The following is a 14,164-nucleotide window of genomic DNA, read 5'->3' on the forward strand; positions in this document are numbered from 1 at the left end:
CTACAAGGCCCAAGACAACCAGTAACCTCCACCACTGGTTGCCTTCTGCTCACTGACCAGACCCAGTGAGTACTGACCGACACCTGAGCTGAACTCTGACCTCTGGCGCCACATGAGTAGAGCTGCCGGCATGAAACTGGGAGGGGAGACCCCTGGCCTCATCCTATACTGGGGGAGGCCTGAAGCACGTCACCTTGGCATTGGGAACTCTGCCTGTCTGCCCAAAGGCCTCTTCCTCCTAAATTACAGACCCACAACCATACTTGAGGAGTTCCTGCAGAGTGCACACCCTCCCCAAATATACCCACAGCCAAGGGCCTCAGAGCCCCCCTGAAATTCTGTCCTTGACCATGCCCTCTCTCAGGTCCCGTGGAGTCCACCTCATGTGTCCTTAGCTCCATAAGATTTTGCCCACATTCACATTCCCTCTGGTGCCCAGTTCCTCCTTGTCTCCCTGTCTCAGACCCCCATTCTTTCTACAGGGCTCTTCCCCAAACACACAATTCTGCCTCACCTGGTTGAAAAACTTTTTTCTTATGGCTTGCAGGACCCCAGCCTGCTGCCTCACCCACCATCCTCCTCCCAGGGGATGGAGCTGGAGTGCGCACCTCACCGGGGAACCCTGTGTGTGTGTCTGTACCTGTGGACGGGAGTCTGTGTATTTGCGCGGTGGGTCTGTAATTGGCATGTGTAGCTTTGTGTGCTCTTGCCTGTGTGTGTTTGACGTGTCAGCATGTGCACACATATGGATGTGGGTGTGGGGGGAACCTGGTGGGGCAGAACAGGTCATGAAGGAGGCGTGGACCTGAGCCCTGGCAGATGCATCCTGCCAGGATCATGCTGAGACAACAGGAAGAGAGGACTGTGTGGCCAGGGGTCCAGGGCTGCGTCCTTTCCCTCCCCCATGTCCCTGTCCTCCTGGGGGACACAGTCCACTATCCTGCCCTGGCCCCCAGTCCCTTTGAATCCCATAGGTCAAACTCTGCCCTCCCCAGCCCAGCTTTCTGAGGTCTGGGGTCTTGCCCTGGCAGCTAAGGGTAAGGGGCAGAGCTTGGGGGTGCCTCCTGACCCCAAGCTGCTCTAGGACGCAACACCAGGGTGGCATGCTCCACATACCCAAGACCTCCAGCCAGGGCCCCTGCCTCTCCATTTAGGCACTAGAACACTGTGGGGCAGAGCTGGAAGGCCCACACCAAGCATCTAGTCCCACTGTACAGACAGGGAAACTGAGGACCCCCACCGAGACTGAACCATTACCCTCAGAAAATAGCTTCTTGCCTGGCCGCTGTGACCACTGCAGAGTCCTTCCTGAGCCTCAACCCAGTGTAACCGCTCTTGGCACTGTGTTGGGACCTGAAGGCAGGAAGGTGGTCTAGAATCTGCTCCATATGGACTCTGTTTGCAGGTCCTTCCTAGGTGGGTGTTGGCCCTCTATGCATGCCGGTCCCCCACTACAGATCCCAGGGCTGCTGGGGAGGTGAGCCCCGCAGTGGGGAGGAGGTGGTGAGCGGCTGGGAAGGAATCTGAGCTGGGTCTTGAAGGAGTAGGAAGTTCCAGGCAGTGGAAGATGAATAAGGCCACGTCAGGCATACAGCTGGCTTCTGAGCCACAGAAGGAGGCAGATAACGGGCTTGGGTTTGCAGGGAGTGGAAGAACTGGTCCTTCCAATAGGCCCTTCAGGGGCTGAGGCTGCAGTGTGGGTACTGGAGGAGAGGTGTGGCATCCACCTACCCGGAGCTCATGCACGCTCCACAGTGAGGCCTGTGCTGCTCCCTGGGGAGGCCCCTTTGCTTCTAAGAGAAAACAGGATACTCTAGGCTTCTCACTCTGTCCATTTTCCTTATGTCCAGCTTTACCTCCTGATGCATCTCCAAGATATTGTCCCAAAGTAGGTTTTTCATGTGTTGAAGTCTTTGCTTTTGCTTATCTTTTTGCCAGGAACATTGTACGCTGTCCTCCCGAGGCGCTCCTCTCTAGCATCTAGTTCTCGTGCCCACTCCCTGGGGCACAGTCACCCTCACTCAGGCAGCAGGGCCTCCTGGGGCTCCTGTTGCTCAAGCACCCATTTTCTTGTCACATCTGAACAGAGGCTGTATTTTATTCATCCTTCTAAGCCCAGTACAGAGGCGATAACACCAAAGATCGGGGGATGGATTTGGAATAGTAGGGCAGATGACGATCAGATGAATACATAATGGATGTGGGTGGCTATTGGGAGGTGGGTGGGTAGATGGATGGATAGTTCAAGATGGATAGTGGATAGGTGGGCAGTGGGTGGGTGGATTGATGGGGGCAATGACAGGGGAGTGGGTGAATAGATGGGTGGGATGGGTGGGTGGAGGGGTAGGTAGGTGAGGGGTGGAAGGGGGTGGACATGTGGATGGAGACTGGGTGGGGGGCTGGGTGGTTGGATAGATGGATACTTGGGTGGATGGATGGTGGGCTGATAGTGGATGAGTGGGTGGGTGGGTAGGTGAATGGGGCAACAGAGCCTGCAGGAACATGCTCCCAAGAGGAGGCGCCTGCATAACTACTAATCGGGACCATCCGTCATACTCACCAACCCTGTCACCTACTGTGTGAGCCTCTCCTTTGTCGTCACACACCCTGGCTGGCCCAGTGCCCCTTTGTCTTCACTCACACTGGTCCTGTGTGATTAGCATTCAGTGGAGTCCTCACTGTTCTCCTTCATCCTTCCTGTCTTTACTTAAACATGGCTTTTTGAGGGCACCTCTGCCCCTGGGTAGTGCTGCCCTCACCACGTGCTTGGCAGCAGAGGGCTCCTATGGCATCTGCTCTCCCTGCAGCAGCACCTCCTCACCAGGAAAGCTGTCGCCAGTGGCTGGCTGTCACTCCCCTCGTTCTCTGCTCCCGGCTTTCCAGGCTCCTCCGACCCAAGTCATGCCACTCTCCATGACTTCAACACCCATGTGGGTGACTCACTGGTACCCTAGCCTTTACAGCCCTCCTCACTGTCCTCCCTCCTCTGTCCTCAGCACCTCACTTCCTGGGCACCCCCTGGACCGGGTCCTTAGCAGAAACGCGGCGTTACCTCATGCCCGTCTTCCCGCGCTTCTTCCTGCCTCCTGTAGATGCCCTGTCCTGGCACTGCTGGATTCTTCACCAAAACTCTGAGGCCAGGGGCCCCTCCTCTTCTGCACCTGCTCCTGGCCTCACCCCAGTGCCCAGGACCCATTATTCAGACTACTCCCTTGCCGCCCAGCCTTGCAGCAACAGCAGCACGTCTCAGGGGCAAAGCCGAAGCGCCACACTGCCGCATCCCCTATCTTGTTGGCATGACCCTAAAAGGGCCCTCGGCCGCAGCTCAGGGCATCCCCTTCTCCCTCCCCCTTGGCATGAATGAAGTGATGATGGACTGACGTCTCGTTTTCCTACATCCCAAGCCCTGTCCTTGACCTGGACCCTGGAAGCCCTCTGACGCTGCCACTCCCCAGGTCAGAGCCTTCATCCTGCCAGGAGCCCCTGGACCTGACCTTCGCGGGTCTATTCCTTTTTCCTCCCGACCCCTAGTCATCTCTGTGGAATAATGTCCCATTTTATAAACAAGCTCCCTCCCCCCAATTCCTTGTGATTCTCTTCACAGCTAAAGCTCTGCCTACTGTTCCCCTCATTCTCCCCCGGGGGTGCAGCCTCCCCTCTGCTTCATGGAGCCATAGGTCGGGGCATCCACCATGCTGCAGGACCTGTGGGCACTCAGGGTGGGGAGCAGAGCTCACCTCTCCTCCTCTGACACCTTCTATGAGCTTACACTCTCCTCGTTTCCTCCTGCCCAGCACCAATGCTATTTCTCTTCTCTCCATCATTCTCTCACCTAAGTTGCAGATGCCTCCAAAATCTCTTCTCTCTCTACCAGATCCTTCTCTCAACTCCAGCTGCCACCGCACCTGGCTCCCCACAGACACGCGAGGTCCCACATTTCCACTGCTAAACTCTGGACTCACAGTCTCCATCCCTGCCAAGGGCTCCTCCTGGGTAGCTCCCATATTCCTGAGGTGGGTGGCTGTGCTCACCCACTTCTCCCACAGTAGCCCTTTCAGTCACCACGGAAGCACCTAAGTGCCAGTCTCTACTCTCCAACTGGGGCTGGGACCGGCCCAACTGTACTAGCCGCTTGTCGTCCGCTGCGTCTGCTCTTGCTCTGCAGTCGCACACAGCTGCTAGTGACACTTTAACCTGCTCCTGCTTGAATCTCGTCAGGACTTCACTCGGTACTTTCAGGAAATTCCAAACTCCTGGTCTCTCTCACTTCTGCTTCATGTTCCTGTTCATGATGGTCTTTCAGCCACCGTGGCCTCCGGGCCGCCCGTCCATGTGTGTGCATTCCTACCCTGGGGCTTTGCACGCTCTCTTTTCCTGATTCATCTCCTCACATGTCCTGCACAGTCAGTTGCTTCTCAGCTTAGACATGACCTCCTCACTCCCCTAAAACCTAAATCACCCCTGAAGTTCCAGCCTAGCTTCCTAGTTGCTTGCTTTATCCTTGTCATAGTTTGTAATTTCCTTTCCATTTTCCCCACTAGGCATCAAGTTTTAATGGGGGTAAGGACCAAGCCAAGTCTTTTTTTCTTCACCACCCATGCCTAGTCCAGCACCCAAAAGACTCAAGGTTCAATAAATACTTGTTGAATGAGTAAATGGATGGACGGATAGATGGGTGGCTAGATGAAAGTAGGACAAATGGATAGAAGGATAGATGGATGGAAGCAAAGAGGGACAGAAGGATAGGTAGTAGAAACACGGACAGATTACACAAAGACACAGACGCATGCACGCGCGCGTGCGTGTGTGCGTGCGTGCGTGTGTGTGTGTGTGTGTAGATATGTGGCTTGGTAGATGGAGGGTGGGCAAGGGACAGACAAGATGGGTGAATGGAAAGATGGAAGGAAGGATCGTAAGATAGATGGACAGAGGATGCGTGGATAGATGGAAGGATGGATGGGCGGAAGGAAGGAAGCAGGCAGGCAGGCAGGCAAAGCGGGTGGACGGGTAGATGGATGGGTGGAAGGCAGGGTGGGCAGGTGGCTGAGCAGCTGGCTAGACAAAATTGGGGTCTTACTTTGGAAAATAAGTTTTTAAAGGATAGTCCTGATGGCCATAGGTGCCCCAAGCTACTCAGATGCTGGGGCAGATTCGGGCCCGGGACAGCCATGCCCAGAGAGTCCATGCTGCCCAGCCCCCACCTGCGGCCCCGAAGAGGGTGCATCCTTCCTGCCCGGCTGTTGTCTGTCCCTGCTGTCCTTCCCTTCCCGCAGCAGGAAGCACTGTCATCCTGGCCTCTGCTGCACTCCCCCTGCCTTCCTGTTCCTGGCCCAGGAACTGGCTTCTTCCTTCCCCTGGCCAGTGGCCCTGGCCCCCCGGCCTGTGGCTAAGCAGGCAGGGCAGGCGCCGGGCCGAGGTCAGGGAGGCCAGGGTGCACACCTCCTCTTCTCTGTGTTGTCAGCAGCCTTGGGCAGCAGGGATCCTGGCGTCAGCCGCAGGCAGCTGACTGTGGGAGCAGCACATGGGGATCCTGGGTGAGGGGCGGTAAGATGGCAGGAAGTCCGGTGGGTTAGGCACTGACCACGCCTGGCGGCCACTGCCCAAAACCCTCACAACAGACTGGGAGGGAAGAAAGGAGGGGTCGCGAATCCAGTCAAAAAATGAGGAAACTGAGGCTCAGGCTCCTTCACAGTGCTGGCTCGGCCGCTGTGCAGTAGCCTAGGCCCATGGAGTCCAGGTCCATTCCCACCTGTTCCCTTCTCTCCCACCACCGCCTTGAGACATGGGGTCTCCATGCCTTCCTGCTCCCCAGCAGCCTCCTTCCCAGCTTCTGATATGTTCTTCAGCCCAGAGAGGTGATGTGGCTTAAGGATACCTTCAGTAGGTCCTCATGGTCCTCTGGAGCTGTGCACACCCTTGGCCTGGTCTCCAGAATGATGCCTGTGTCTGTGGGCCTTGCTGGCTTCATCTCCTGCCACCTTCAGAGTCACAGTGCCCCTGCTGAGCACGCCAGGCCCTTGCCCACCTCACAGTCCAGACTCAGGTTGTGTCCTCTGTCCTTCCCTGCTCCAAGGCCCATGCAGCCTGCCTAGGACCTGCAGCTGACAGCATGGTTCTCCCCATCCATGGCCCCCCACAAGGGCAGGGTCTGCGTCATCAGGCAGCTCCTAGGGCTAGGATCTCATGGGTCCACAGCTCTGAACCCAGGTCCAGCACAGCTGACCCGGGGATGACATTAGGATGGTCTGCAAGCCCCTCCGCCAGCTGGCAGAGTGGAGCGGCGGAGGCTATTACGATGGACCATTCCTTACTGCCCCTGGGCATGATGGAGGCTGTGTAATAGTCCCTCCAGTCTCATCCTCACTCTCCTTGGTAGTGTGCCCAGGAGGACAGAGGCTGCAGACTGGAGACAGGCCGAAGGGGAAGTGTGCGAGGTAGCTGGGCAGGTGAACCTGGACTTGCTCCTCTGTGCATTGGTGCCAGGGTCAGACAGAGGGGAGGCTCCAGGGCTCTCCCTCCACTCTTTGGGCCAAGCCTGAGTATGGACTTTGAGAGGAGGCATGGGGGGCTGTTTCCAGGAGTCCCTAATACCTGACTGGCAGCCTCTGAGCCTCCAAAGGTGAAGGTGAGAGTCAAGAGGCCATCAGTACCCTTAGTCCCCAATGTGCAGGACTGAAGTGCCTGGGGTAGAAGAGGCTACGTTGAGTGTGCTTGGGTCCCCTGAGCCCAGCCACACACCCCACAAGGCCACTCTAAGCGCCATGACCTTCTTCCCTCCAAGCCTCAGTTTTTCCACTTGTGAGATGAGAATGCTCCCCAGGATGACAGGGCACCACAGAGCGCAACTAGTAATGCCACACTGAGAATTACTGTAAGAATGGACCGTCACAGGCTCCTGCATGCTGGGCCCTGGTTGTCACCTGCTGCAGGGTGCTCTGTGTGTCATGCTGGCTGCATTTCACTGTGGCCTGTGTCTATGGAGGTACAGGGGTTCAGAGAAAGCCTGGCTGGCAGGAGGGGTATCCATATTAACTGAAATAGGTATGCAGACTGAACAGGAGCTTGCTGGCCCCAGGCAGGTGGCAGAGGGCACACAGGGCAGAGACACGTGTGCAAAGTCAGGTATGAAAGACCTTGGGTTGTCAGGTAGGTGGTATGGGGAGGCCACAGAAAAGGGCCCTGGGTCACAGAGCCAGCCTCAGGCTCCTGGCCTAGTGTGGCAGGGTCTGTCCTGCTCACCAGCGGACTCTGTTTTCTTGGTGGTGGGGCCCCCTGGGACTTAAGTCCACTCTGGACTTCCCCACCATCCCTGACAGCTTTTCTGAGTCCAGCCCTGCAGTGCCCTGCCATGCTCTGTTTCTCAGATGTCTCCTGTGGGTGTCCTACCCTCTTGACCCAGACCTTGCCCACCCCTGAGGAGATCTTAAATCATGGACACACAATCATTCATCCCCTAGATGTGCAAGCTGGAAAAGATGGAGAATTCCCAATGTTAGCAAAGATGTGGGCAAAAGCAAGAGAGTGACAAATGAACTTTGCCCGATACAGCCCGTTGCTATAACAGTGAACGTGTATTTAGCACCTTCTGTGTGCCCACACAGCTTCGCCTGCGCATCTCACACTCTGCCAGTGCCCCCAAGGCAATATATTCTGCAATTTGCAGATGAGAATTCTAAGGCTCATAGAGGCTAGCCTGCTCGTCAGAGGTTGTCTTTGGGGGACAGGATTATAGATAATGCTATTTCAGTAGGGCCAGAATTATGTGCGTGTCTCAGTATACGGAATGTAAAGGCCTTCAGCTGATGGGATCACACTTTTCCCATCAGTCCTGGAAACACTGCTCTCTTCTGATAGATAGAGCTGCCCTCTCAGTGGCACTCACCTGCCAGTCATTCCTGACGCCACACACTGCCCACAGCCAACTGGTCATCAAAGCTGCATTTATTCTCAGAGCCAGCACCGATGGGGAGCGGCCTTCCTCTCCCTGCTACCCCAGCAGAGTGCCTGCCACTCACGGTGTACAGACGCCTGGCAGTGATGCCTTCTAGCCAGACAACCACCCACACACATCTCGGGGATGTCCCTCTCCCGTCTCTCTGCCACAATATCCCTCTCCTTGTCCCCCAGTGTCTCTCACTGGCCTAGCTCTTACTCAGTGGCCACGTGAGCTTTCCAGGACACAAGTTTCTCCTTTGCCTAAAACCACTCCCTGCCTCTCTGCTGCTTGGGGGTGGAATCTGAGATCCTTGCCACCTGTCTATACTGGCTTCAGTTCCCCTTTCCAGTGTCCCTCTGTGCATTTTTGTGCATCCTTAATGCAAGGATGAGGGCTGGCACTCGTTTTTCCATGGCGCTTCACCAGCATGGGGCTTGGCTCCTGACTGCCCTTGACTGGCTGTAAGGATGCAGAGAGCAAAGGGATGGCGCACAGCATGTGGGCAGGTGTGGACGTGAGAGAGAGAGGAGTCCTGCACCAAGCCTGGCAGAGGTAGACTCGGGGAAGGGGGTTTTCTGTGGGGCATCCTGCTTTTAAAGGCTCTGGGGCAACAGATAAAAATGGCCATACATCTAGGAGCCACATATCCACTTCTCCAGACCTTTTCCTGGAGAATGTGGACAGCCACATGCCCTTCCTCCCCTCGTGGCGTCCATGCCATCTGGGACCGGTGCACTGCTATGCACCAAAAAGGCTTGTATTTCATACACCTGAGTGTGAAGCAATTTGACTGACCATTTTGGACCAAGGTGAGGCTCCCTCCGACACACCAAGTGTGCCTGTGCGTGTGTGTGTGCATGCCTGCTGCTCAGTATAAATGCCATTTGTTAGAATCAAGGTAACTTTGAGGATGGTGCTCTAGGTTGGGTGAGGAAAAAAACTTCCCCTGAGCTCACCTGAAAGCCCAGCTCCCATGGTGCTCGGCTCCTCCAGCCCTAGTAGACCCTGCCTATTTGGACAGCACCGTCCTCTGCAGGGAGATGGGCAGTGCTTTAGCTGGAGCAGGAGGAAGGGCCTGCACTGGGGCTGGGTGGACATACGGTTAGATATGCCTTTGGCCTCAGCAGGAAGGGTTCCTGCCCTATGCCCAGGAAGCAGACACTGGTCATTGAGGGAGCACTGAGGGCTCGGATATGTGTTTTGAAGTCCCTGTGGGGAGTTGAGGCAAATTTGGGGAAGCAGGGAGCGATGGTGAGGCTGAGAGGGAGTGTGGGAGCATGGGCTGCCCGAGCACCCTCTAGAGGTGAGATGGGGAAGAGGGGCACCCTGGCAGATGCTGGGCTCACGGTGCAGCTATGGGTACAGCCAGCTGTGCCAGGGGGTCGTCCTGGCCCGCCTGGGGTCATCACTGCTCTGTAGTGGCAGGACGGGTGGTGTTATCAGACAGTCCAGCTGGCTCAGAGGTGGCCCCCCAGAGCTGCTAAATCGGGGCCATGGGCTCCTGCTGCAGGAAGAGGGAAATGCAGGCAGGATGTCCTCTCCTGTGGCCGACAAGTCCTTTCCCATGAACCCCTGCTGACCTCGCTGGCCACGTGGCGGGGCTCCCCCACTCGTCACCCTGACCTGGCCCTGCTCACAGGCCACCCACACCCTGGTTTGGTCTCAGGGGTGGGGGTGGCCCGGGGCGCGGGAGCCAGGCTGAGGCGTGCCTGATGTCCGCCCCACCCAGCCTCAGCCTCTGCCAGCAATGAATGCCCGCACCTTCCTCCTCCCAGACTTCTCCGGAAAACCAAGATCCCAGAGGAAGCCAGTGTCTGAAAAGGATTGAAACTCAGGAATCCCTGGCTCCAGCTGGCCATGTCAGCTGCGTCTCACTCAGAGGTTGATGCAGGGAGTGTGAGAGGCTCTCTTGACCCCTCTGCTGACCAACTCCCTCCTCTTTCCTTGGGGCATCTCAGAGGACTGGGAGGCACAGGCCAGGCCCTCCTGGAGAAAAATCTGCCATGGGGAGGAAAACACCGCAGTCACAGAGTCACTGAGCACATCCGTCCCTAGGCTACAGATGTCTTATGGCACGTCAGTGTCCCTGCCCAGGGAGCACTCAGGAGACCCCTGTGGGCAGACTGGGTCCAAATTCTCCCAGCCTCTGGGAGCAGCACACTTTGGACTTGCACAGAACCACAATTCCCTTTCCTGGGTCAGGGTGTCACTTCCTGGGGGCAGGGTGAGGATGGCAGACTGAGGAGTTTGACAGACTGCCACACCTGCTCCCACCTAGCCCTGTAGGCACTGCTCAGAGCAGGCAGCAGAGTTCTGCAGCAGTGCTGACCCCCTGCCTCCAGCACGGTGGGCACATGAGCCTCACCTGCACCTGAGACCTTAGAGTGCTGAGCTGGGGGCCAAATCAGATGGGTATGGCTCTTGCTCCCATATGCTGCTTGCACTGACTTATAGCATCTCCCCACCCCCATCCCAGGTCTCTGTCTACACTTGGGTTTGACTCAGGGCTGAGGAGAAGGGACGGTGGAAAGCTGGACGGCCGTAAGTGAGCCAGTGCACAGAAGGAGCCATCATCCTCAAGCCAGGCCAGCCCAGCTGCCTGCAGTCACCTGCTTCCCCTGCGTGATCCTGAGCTGACTACCCACTGTCCAGAGGCACATCCTCTCCCCTCTAGACCAACCTCTTGAGGCTGACCTCTGCCACTGACCTCTCTGTAAGGACACTTCCAGGGCAAGCCTTTTTGGAACTAGACCAGGACATCGTGTCATGAAATCGAGCCCAAGCACTGTCTCTCTGTGCTCACCACCCTGCTGCACTGCTACACATGGGGAAACAGGTGTGGGAGAGGAATAAAGGGGTTCAGGCAGGAATTTAGGGGCAGAGGTTGGACAAGAGTCTGATTCTATCAATAGGAACAACAGCACACCTTTGAGCACTCAACTTCAGGTCCCCAGGCTTCTCACCTGCCAGCACCTGGCCTCATACTCTGCATGGAAGTGTTTATGCTTCGTTTCCAGTACCCCCCTTCAGGCCATGAGCTCCTGGGTCCTCCTCCACCCAGCAGTGGGGAGGAGGGAAATGTAGGGCTCAGGGAGGGTAGTGATGGTTTTCACCCCATTGGCTTCTCCCTACCAGTCATCCCCTGATCCTGCCTGGGTCACCCTTCTCCATGGGCCCCTGCGGTTGACATCGTGCTTCCTTTCTCTGCAACCAGACGTTGTAAGAATCACCTGCACTCACACTCCTCCCACCTCTATCTCCCACTTGGCTCCAGGAAGCACCAGGACAACAGCCTTTCCTGGTTTCCTTAACCCTGAGGAATGTTCTCTGTCTCCCTAGAAGCCTCTCCCTCTCTGGCTTCCTCCCAGTGTGCACATGGGGATCCCTTATTGGATTGTTTGGTTTGCTCCCTGTCCAGCTCCCCAGTCCACCTCTCTCCTGAGCCTCAGAAACAACACCCAGCTGCCTACCAGATATCTCCTCAAGGCAGGCAAGTCTATCAGCCTTGCAGTTCAACCTGGACCCATTCACTTCTCCTCCATTCATTCAGTCACTCAACAAACACACACTGAGCTCCTGTGAGTGCCTGACTCTGGCCTGGGTGAAGGGGAAGGAGAAATGGCCTAGTTGAAGCCCCCTGCCCAGACCTGCCCCAACTTGGAGGCCCAGACAGAAGATGCTCTCCTCTCTCCTCCTGCCTCTCCTCTCACCCACACCTCCCCTGTGCCAGTCCCTCAGCCCAAAAGGCACAGAGAACAGGGCTCTATTATCCCAAAGACCTGGATTGACTGTTTCCCTTACTACTGGCCTCCTGGAGTCTCTGGGGGAAGTTTTATGTGTCCTTGACGTAAACGTCCTGATCTGTAAAATGGGTCTCTGGTGGGAATTAAAAGATGAAACATGTGAAGTCAGTATCCAACGCCCGCAGTGTGACAAGAACAGAGAGGTCTCCCTCTCTCCTTTCACATCTCCCAGCTCTCCTTCCCCAGCTACAGGGCGCCCACGATTCTCCCTCCACCCTCTGATTCAGGGTGGCCAGATCTTGTATGAACCCCCAGCTCCTCTCTCCTCCACCTCTGATGCTTATCCCTGCCATCCTCATGCAAACAGTCTTCCATGACTCCTCTTTCATCCCACACTCTATCTCCCCCCCCCTAGTCCCATCGCGGTGACCTGCAGGGAGGCCTTCATGTTCCCGGCACCACGGGCAGAGTCCAGCCTTATGATCGGGCTCCTCACATCTGTCCTCAGGGCTCCCGCCCTTCAAACGCTGGCAGCCAGGCCTTCTGCCCCTTCGCCCCGCTCATTCACGAGTTGCCCACTTCAGATTCTTTCGCCTCAAATTCCATCACGCACCTGCGCCCAAGCCGCCCAGGGCGCCAGGCTCCGAGGGTCGGGCCCTGCCCGTGCAGACCCGGCCGGCGGAAGGCGGACGCCCGCCGGGAGCGCCCTCTGGGGCCGGCCTCGAGGGCGCTGGGTGGCGTCGGGACGGCCGCCTGCACGCGGGGCACGACCCCCGGCGCGGGTCCAAAGGGCCGGCACTGAGGCTCCAGGACTCCGCCGGGAAGCGGGGAACGGACGAGGGGTCCAGGCTGAGGATACAGCTCCTTCGGCGCCCGCGCGAGCCGCAGACGGGCAAGCAAGGTCGGGAGCCCAGAGCGTGATCCCGGAGCTCCGGCGCAGCCCCGGCGCCGAGTCCCTGACCCGGCCGCATCCCCGCCCGCTCCGTCCTCCCCCGGCGGGGGCGAGCCCGACGCCCGGCGCTCCCGGCGGAGCCCGTGCCCTCCGGCCCCGGCCCCGACTGCCCTGGTACCCCAGACTCGGCGGCCAAGTTCCCTGCCCGTTCGCCCAGGTGCGCTCCCACCCCTCGCCCCGAGCGCGCGTCCCCTCGCCGCCGGCCCGGGGCTCACACGCTCACCGTGCAGGAGTCCGAGGCAGAGCCACAGGCGCAGGCAGGGCGCGGCGCCGGCTGCATCTCCGGCCAGCGCGCGGGGCAGACCCACGCGCCGCGGCTCCCCGCTCGGAATGTGGGCGCGCGGCGCGGGCTCAGGCGGGGCCGGGGTCGGGGCTCCCGGGCGGGGCGAGGCTCTTCGGACCGCCCCCCACCGCTGGGCCCCTCCCCCAGCCGGGAGCAGCCAGTCCCGGGAAGAGGGTGCGGGGGACGCGCAGCCCCGCGGCCGCGAGTGCGGGTCCTCGCGAGCGGAGCGCCCCGGGCCGCCCGGGCGCGCAGAAGGGCGTAGCGCCGGCGTCCTTCGTCGTGAACTCAAGCGGGACCGGCGTCCAGCAGTCAGGGCTGGGCAAAATGTGGCAGTGAGCGTTTTTCTGTCATTTCCTTCAAACAATGAATGTTATGTTTAAACTTTAAAAAAAAAAGCAAATACAATCAAGCAGTGTGTTCAGTCTTTGAAAACACCCAGCAAACTTTATCTTACCACTTACGTGGTGCTCATGGAGGCTGTACCCTTGGGCCAGGCACCCAGTAAAACCAGCCTCCACCCATCAGGCACGACCTCCTCCTTAGATCTCCCCCAAATATTTTTGCTCTGAGCTCATTTATAAGCCCTTTTATCAGGTGACACTTTACTCGCTGACTTGGCAACCCTTCCACAGACTTCCTCTCTCTTTTCAGTTCTGTCTCTAGAATTTTCCTATTTAAAAATAAATCCCATGGATGACTATCGCAGCCACCCTCCTCTGCAGGCGCACTCCCCCCATCCTGCCCTTCCACGTTCCCTTCACGCTTGCCAAAGCCACTGTTGATACAACCGTTACCAACTCAAGTGCAATGCGAACTGAATACATTGTTAAGGTGGATTCACAAATCAGTGGGAATAGTCTAGATGATTTAATGAGCGATATTGGGGAAGTAAGGTAACCAAATAAATGAAGTCAGATTTTTTCTCAACTAAATATTTTCTTCCAATATAATTTTACTTTTAAAAATTAACTTTTTTTGTTATTAGTAACACACACATGGAAATTATATACCAACATATTATAAATGCAAATTTTAAACCTATGTTTCCACCCCAAAATCAAGGGGTACCGAATGTCACTAATATACCTCATATGTTTTGCTTATTTTTATTTTATTTTTATTATATATTTAATTTTTTTAAAGATTTATTTTTATATATTTATACAAGCACTGGGTACAGTCAGAAGCGTGGGAGGGTGAGAGAATTCACCAGAGCCAGAGCGGGGAGCAGCCGGGGATCAAACCAGCGC

General features: G+C 56.9%; 1 protein-coding gene across 1 annotated transcript in view; it reads right to left on the bottom strand.

Annotated features, from left to right (window-relative positions):
• FLT4 (fms related receptor tyrosine kinase 4) overlaps nucleotides 1-12,951 on the bottom strand; it is a 37,767-nt gene extending 24,816 nt beyond the window's left edge. Inside the window, exon 1 of the mRNA XM_037498164.2 lies at nucleotides 12,855-12,951. The gene's annotated coding sequence lies outside the window, so the exon portion shown is untranslated. The remainder of the gene's footprint in view (nucleotides 1-12,854) is intronic.
• Between the last annotated feature and the right edge of the window lie 1,213 nt (nucleotides 12,952-14,164).

Source organism: Talpa occidentalis, unplaced genomic scaffold (assembly GCF_014898055.3).
Source record: "Talpa occidentalis isolate TD23 unplaced genomic scaffold, MPIMG_talOcc4v2.1 talOcc4.9, whole genome shotgun sequence".
Taxonomy (NCBI): domain Eukaryota; kingdom Metazoa; phylum Chordata; class Mammalia; order Eulipotyphla; family Talpidae; genus Talpa; species Talpa occidentalis.